Source organism: Vulpes vulpes, chromosome 6 (genome assembly GCF_048418805.1).
Source record: "Vulpes vulpes isolate BD-2025 chromosome 6, VulVul3, whole genome shotgun sequence".
Lineage (NCBI taxonomy): Eukaryota > Metazoa > Chordata > Mammalia > Carnivora > Canidae > Vulpes > Vulpes vulpes.
Window position 1 is genome coordinate 68,418,877 of NC_132785.1, and position 7,868 is coordinate 68,426,744.

Genomic DNA, 7,868 nt, shown 5'->3' on the forward strand with positions numbered 1-7,868 from the left:
AGAAATGTGGGGAAAAAAACCCCAGGTCTACCAGAATAATAGGAGACTTTATATCCCACTTTCCATAATGGGTAGAACAACCAGACAGATGATCAAAACGGAAATGCTTATATCTACCAAATGTATACAAATCACTCCATTCAGCAACAGCAGAATATACATTTTTTCCTCAAGTGCACATGGAATATACTCCCTGAAACACAATATGTGAGGTCATAGACAAATCTTAAGAAAATAAAAGAAAGAAACTTTCTTTTTTGAGTTGAGTAAATAGCTTAGAAGTCTTCTGGTAAGGGCCATATGAAGAGGTAACATAATTTCTCTGCAGAAAACAAGAAAATCTGGGATGCAATTTTCTAGATCAACTATTTAAGGGTACTTGAAGTATATGATAAATGGAAGATGAAAATATGGGAAGAATTAGTTCTTAAAAATCGTTTCAACTTTGTGTAAGAAAATGAATCTTTGTCCATTGTATCCTGCTCCCACCAGCTCATTAGATTCTTGGCAGGGCAATAAACATCTGTAGTTGTTAGAAATGGAAGACTCAGTTCAGAATGGGGAATAAAAATCAATGTCACAAGTCAAGACAGGGAAGACCTCCAGTTTTCCAGTCTATTTTGGAGTATTTGACAGTCCAACAGAAATCTAATTGGAAGCATCTGGAAGTAGAAATCCATAGGGCTAAGATAATGTTTTCACATATTCCTAGCTACCTGATAAACTATTTCTTACATTCAGGAGACCCGAGAGAGCACAGCAAAATATGACTCAAGAGATACTTGAGAACTGCCTAAAAATTTGATGTCTTCTTCAATCAATATATAGCTTAGTCAGTAGAACTTGAAGCGTCTGATCACATTTGCCAATATATTGGTCAGCCACTACACTATGCAAGTAGAGGTCTGTTCCCTCAGGAAGCAGGCTAAAAAATATAAATTACAATTATAAAATCTGATGCAAGATATCAGCTTGGAGGAAACAATGCAGGGGAAACAAATATCACAATTCAAATTTAGACAAGTTAGCAAAACACATAAACAACAACAAAAACATGAGACTGAGCCTGGGTGGCTCAGTGGATGTGCATCTGCCTTCCGCTCAGGGTGTGTGGGATCAAGTCCTACAAGAGGCTCCCTATGGGAAGCCTGCTTCTCCCTCTGCCTATGTCTCTGCCTCTCTCTCTCTCTGTCTCTCATGAATAAATAAAATCTTAAAAAAACAACAAAAACAAAACCCCTCAAAAATAAAATAAATCACATTCCAGAGTTGCTTGACAAAATATTATTTTCAGCCAAAAATAGTAGATATCCAAGGCAAAGAAAATTATAACCTGACAAATTAAATAATTATGTATGTTCCATGCATGGAACAAAGACCAGCTATTCCCCATAGGTCCTGCCCAAATCGAAGATTTTGTGAGCCAAACAAATGATTATTGTTTCCAACCAGGAAGTATTAAAGTGCTTTGTTACACAATAATACATAAATGAAACAACATACATAATTATTTAATTTGTAAATTGTCTAGTGATATGTTTTAATTAGCAATAATCATGCCTCAGGTAAACCTCATTGGTTATGATACTACCACTGCACAAAGCTAGTGATATGTTTTAAGACAAATAAATGGACATATACTGTTTTGGGTCTTTTGAGTTTAAAGGAGCCTTATAATCTGCAATAGTCAGGTTAACAGTGATAAATTTATGCTCTAATAGACATAAAACTCCACGCATCAGGAAATGCAAATCATTGCTATGGGCAGTTTATTTTATTTTAATTTTTTATATTTTTTTATTTATTTTTTTAAAGATTTATTTACTTATTTATGGTAGACAGACAGACAGAGAGAGAGAGAGAGAGAGAGAGAGAGAGAGAGGCAGAGACACAGGAGGAGGGAGAAGCAGGCTCCATGCCGGGAGCCTGACGTGGGACTCGATCGGGGGACTCCAGGATCGTGCCCTGGGCCAAAAGCAGGAGCTAAACAGCTGAGCCACCCAGGGATCCCCTATATGGCCAGTTTAATTACAGATACGTAGTTTGTGAATGGTATGGTATTTCATTTAAAGTTAAGTAGTAATGTTGTACTATGGGATATAATGCAACAAGAATGATAACTGTGGATATGTGCCATTTGATTCATAAATATCAAATTCTGTATAGCAATAAAACATAGAATGTAAATCATTTTAATAAAATATTTAAGGTAACATTTTACTTTGTTTCTCTTAGAAACTATGCAAGGAGGGTAGGAAAAATGTTATTTAGAGATTAATCCATGGATCTTTGTGAAAACAAAGTGCTGTGGGCCTTATCTGTGTTGTTTGAAGCCAAGAAAGATGTGTCTACTTTACCCTTTACATGCTATTAACAATTTGGGGGCTGCTCAGAGAAGAAATAATGTTCATTAAGAAGGGGAGCAGAGTCCTTAAAAAAAGGCCATTGGTGGGTATTGTGAAGAGGAATAAAAAAACAGTGCCCGGTATGGGCAGAAATTTGTCATTTCTATATTTTTTGCTATCTGGAAATTTGATACTTTATTTTCTTAACCCAAGTCTCAGTAGATCTAGATGCTGAAAAGCTTCCTGGGAGCATTTCATTAATTAATGAAATTAGTTTCATTAATTAATTTCATTTAACATTTGTAGGAGAAAAGGGGAGAATTTCAAAGACATGAAGTGAATTTTGTAGATGATATAAGTCATGTTGTCACTGATTTGTGTCCCATCCCCAAACTCTTATGTAAAAGCCCTAACTTCAAGGTGTCTGTATTTGGAGACAGAGCCTTTCAAGAAGCAATTAAGGTGAAGTGAAGTTTTAAGGATAGGGCCTTAATCCAATAGGGACTGGTGTTGTTGTAAGAGGAGGAGACATGAGAGATTTTTGTCTCTTTTCCTGTCTCTATTTCTTCTTCTTTAAAAATTGTCTAAAATATTGTACATTAAAGACTGCTACACCTGTAATTTTAATATTTAAGGTAATTGCTTTCATATCATCAAAATGTGCCCAAATTTGACTTTTATATCTACATATAGTTTCATTAGATGAATATATTAGGATTAATTTAAATATCCTTCCATTTGCTATACTATAAAGAAAAATGCAGCAAGATATTTATGATGAAATACCTACTTGCATTTCTCCCGGACTATCATTACATACAAAAACTTTATATACATTGATAGTTCTTCCTATGCAGAAGTATGTTTAATGCTACTCTTCAGGCATTCTAATACAAATAATAATAATAATGATGATGATGTTGATGATGATGATAATAACTGTGTTGCCTAGAGGTTTTTTTATTTTGTTTTGATTTTTGTTTTGCAGTGATTCTTGTCTAGGAAACTATTGTATAAACAGAGTAGTTAAAAGTAACCTAAATTTAAGTGATTTTAAATAGATTGTTTTGGATGAAAGGCTATGATGAAAATAAAAGACATCAATAAAGAACTTCCTTTCACTATTCTGAGAAGGTCATTTCCAAAATAAAAAGAAATTCATCAATATAAAAAATATAGTAAAAATATACAGTGACTGTAAATGTTTATGATTTATAAACAAATGTGCTTCTAAAATATATGAAAGATCAAATTATATTGGTTATATTAATAATAATTACCAGGGAAATAAATTGATAAAAATCCTGAACTAAATGATGCATAATAAATAAACAACACTTTTGGGGCACCTGGGTGGCTCAGTCAGTTAAACATTTGACTTCAGTACAAGTCATGATCTCAGGGTCCTGGGATCAAGCCACATGTCAGGCTTTATGCTCAGCAAAGAGTCTGCTTCTGCCTCTCTCTCTTTCCTTCTGCCACTCTCCTTGCTGTGCTCTCTCTCTCTCAAACAAATACAATCTTTAAAAATAAACAACAGTTTTTAAACAACTTCATATAGACAGTATTTTACTGAAATTATAATAAACTTCAAATTATGAGCAAGTTTCTCATTGCACATTTACTGGTATGTATTTTTCATGACATCTTTCAATAGATGTTAATTAAAAGAAATGTGATACATACATTTATATGTACATGTATCAAAGAAGAGCTACAAAGAAAAAGCTAAATATGTGGTCAAATAGCATTTTAAAAATTATGTATGCTGACTAAATTAGTGTATAAATAAATCAAGATACCTAAAGTAGCATAAACAAAATGAATATCAAAAAGTATTTTCTATATTTCAGTAAGTGCCTGTAAGAAATTTAAAATGATTTCATAAATCCACAAAGGAAAGTAAGCAAAATACCATTTGTAGTCTGTCTTGTGGTTGTAGCATCTCTTTTTAAATGCAATTTATTGGGGATCCCTGGGTGGCTCAGCGGTGTAGCCACTACCTTCTGCCCAGGGTGTGATCCTGGAGACCCAGGATCGAGTCCCACATCGGGCTCCCTGCATGGAGCTTGCTGTCCCTCTGCCTGTGTCTCTGTCTCTCATGAATGAATAAACAAATAAAATATTTTTAAAAATAAAAAGAATTAGGGATCCCTGGGTGGCGCAGCGGTCTGGCGCCTGCCTTTGGCCCAGGGCGCGATCCTGGAGACCCGGGATCGAATCCCACGTCAGGCTCCCGGTGCATGGAGCCTGCTTCTCCCTCTGCCTGTATCTCTGCCTCTCTCTCTCTCTGTGACTATCATAAATAAATAAAAATTAAAAAAAATAAAAATAAAAAAAATAAAAATAAAAAGAATTAATGCAATTTATCTGCTTTGAATAAAATCTATTTCACCAACAAATGATAAAAGTTCATAAAGGAAATATTAAAAATAACATTGAAATTAATGTCTTGGAAAATTTCTTTCATCTAAATGTTATTTTGCCCTCTAAAGTAAAAAAAAAAAAATCACAAATTAAAGAGTACCTGAAATAACTTCAAATATCCTTTTTAGGTGAGTTGATTCATGATGCATAACATGCAGACGTTTTCGCTTCCCTAAATCAGGATTAAATTTTCGAAGACATTTTCTTCAAAACTGAAAAAAACTCAAATTGCTTGTCAAATTATTTTTTGCAACTTCCATTTTATGTCAGCTGACCCTTTTGAATATCTACATTTCATGCTGTGTAAATAGAACCTCTTTTGTATTATTTTCCTCAAAATTTTCTACATTAGTCCAATCTGGAATCCTAGCAACAGACCATTTTGCTATGTGCTAGTTCTTTTTCTGAGCAAATAGCTTTTAATTGTCAGATAACAGAGATTCAGAAATGAATGTTACTGAATGCTTGACACCAACACATTTAGTGACCTGGATTATCATTTTCTCCCTCCAGAATCATAATGAAAACCTTCTTATTAAATCACTTAAACATATATTTTAATGGTTCAATTTATTTTTTCACTGAAAAAAACGTATGCAACTAATCCATGAAAACATTCTAGCCAGCTACACAGCATAAAACTATGTGAATGTTCAACTTCAGTCTCTTAACTGATACATTCCTTATTTTCAGACACAACCATAGACCATGGTTAACAATTTGTTTTCTGTTAACTTGGTTCTTTTTCTATGCATTTAATAAACACGTACATATATTTCTTCAAATAAACATTTTATGTATATAAATCTGTATCATTCTATTCTTATTCTGACTTGTATTTTTTACTTAAAATATGCCTTTGAAATTTTTCCATACCAGTAGTACTTGGCACAAAATATATATTCAGTAATTATTACCTATAATTGAGCCATATTGTCATACAATTTTTAAAATGAGATATATTTTACCATATACACATTTTTTTTCTCTTTGTTAGATTTTTTTAATGCATTTGTTTTTATTTAGAAGCAATCAGAAGATTTGGAGTACCATTTTGGCCCATCCCAAATTGTATAAGCAGTTTGGCCCTGCTCCCTCCCTTATCCGAATCCACAGATTGAAAATCTAGGAAATATATAATTTGAATTTTAGAAATAGCAGCACTCCCACAGGGGGAACCTCATGAGGCCTGGAAACTCAACTCAAAGAAGGCAGCATATTCCCCCACCTTGGCATAGCCATGGTCCAAAGACAATGATAGATTTTTTTTAAGTGTAATTGTGTGGATGAAAACTGTGAATCAATAGTGACATGACTTATTAAATAATTATTAAGATGTTTTCCCATTGACATTTCTGACCACAGAATATTTACTCTGTTGGTCTCAGTATTTATAGTAAGATATGTTTTGTGAATGGATGATTGCAAATTTTCCTAGAAGATTGGGGGGAAAAAATCTAACTTTTAAAAACAGGATTATGCAGTACTACTGTAATTTTGGAAGCCAGGGTAGATTCTCAAGACAAGATTTTCCTAATTATTTTAATGCCCATGTATCATTCTCAAGTTTAAGGGAGTAGTACCACCTTGTAAACTAGATAAGATTAGGCTTTCATCTTCTCCACCAATGCCTTTAAGTGTGGTGTTCAATAGTAAAAGGTTGCAATATAAGAGAGATAAGAGGAAACTCAAAATGGATGAGAGATCTAAATGTGAGACAAGAGTCCATCAAAATCCTAGAGGAGAACACAGGCAACACCCTTTTTGAACTCGGCCACAGTAACTTCTTGCAAGATACATCCACAAAGGCAAAAGAAACAAAAGCAAAAATGAACTATTGGGACTTCATCAAGATAAGAAGCTTTTGCACAGCAAAGGATACAGTCAACAAAACTAAAAGACAACCTACAGAATGGGAGAAGATATTTGCAAACGACATATCAGATAAAGGGCTAGTTTCCAAAATCTATAAAGAACTTATTAAACTCAACACCAAAGAAACAAACAATCCAATCATGAAATGGGCAAAAGACATGAAGAGAAATCTCACAGAGGAAGACATGGACATGGCCAACATGCACATGAGAAAATGCTCTGCATCACTTGCCATCAGGGAAATACAAATCAAAACCACAATGAGATACCACCTCACACCAGTGAGAATGGGGAAAATTAACAAGGCAGGAAACAACAAATGTTGGAGAGGATGCGGAGAAAAGGGAACCCTCTTACCCTGTTGGTGGGAATGTGAACTGGTGCAGCCACTCTGGAAAACTGTGTGGAGGTTCCTCAAAGAGTTAAAAATAGACCTGCCCTACGACCCAGCAATTGCACTGTTGGGGATTTACCCCAAAGATTCAGATGCAATGAACCGTCGGGACACCTGCACCCCGATGTTTCTATCAGCAATGGCCACAATAGCCAAACTGTGGAAGGAGCCTCGGTGTCCATCGAAAGATGAATGGACAAAGAAGATGTGGTTTATGTATACAATGGAATATTACTCAGCAATTAGAAACGACAAATACCCACCATTTGCTTCAACGTGGATGGAACTGGAGGGTATTATGCTGAGTGAAGTAAGTCAATCGGAGAAGGACAAGCAGTGTATGTTCTCATTCATTTGAGGAATATAAATAATAGTGAAAGGGAATATAAAGGAAGGGAGAAGAAATGTTGGGTAATATCAGGAAGGGAGACAGAACATAAAGACTCCTAACTCTGGGAAACGAACTAAGGGTGGTGGAAGGGGGGAGGAGGGCGGGTGTTGGAGGGGAATGGGTGACGGGCACTGAGGTGGACACTTGACGGGATGAGCACTGGGTGTTTTTCTGTATGTTGGTAAATTGAACACCAATAAAAATTAATTAAAAACAATAATAATAAAATAAAAAAAAATAAGAATGCAAAAAAAAAAAAAAAAAGAGGAAAGCCAAACATTTTGCCAGTTGTAGGAGTTGCAGAACTGCTAAAGCTGATCATGTTACTGAGAGTAAGATTGAGAGGAGAGCTACAGAGGACTAACATGGTACAAATAAATCAAAGAAAATTTGACAGCAAATGTTCAGGTAGAAGGAGGTCCTATAATTTAGTGTC

General features: G+C 34.7%; 1 non-coding gene across 1 annotated transcript; it reads right to left on the reverse strand.

Moving 5' to 3' along the window:
- Window positions 1–1,470: 1,470 nt before the first annotated feature.
- On the reverse strand, window positions 1,471–1,605 carry LOC112926626 (U4 spliceosomal RNA). The gene has a single exon (XR_003236378.1). It is a non-coding gene; the product is annotated as a U4 spliceosomal RNA (small nuclear RNA).
- Window positions 1,606–7,868: the final 6,263 nt, after the last annotated feature.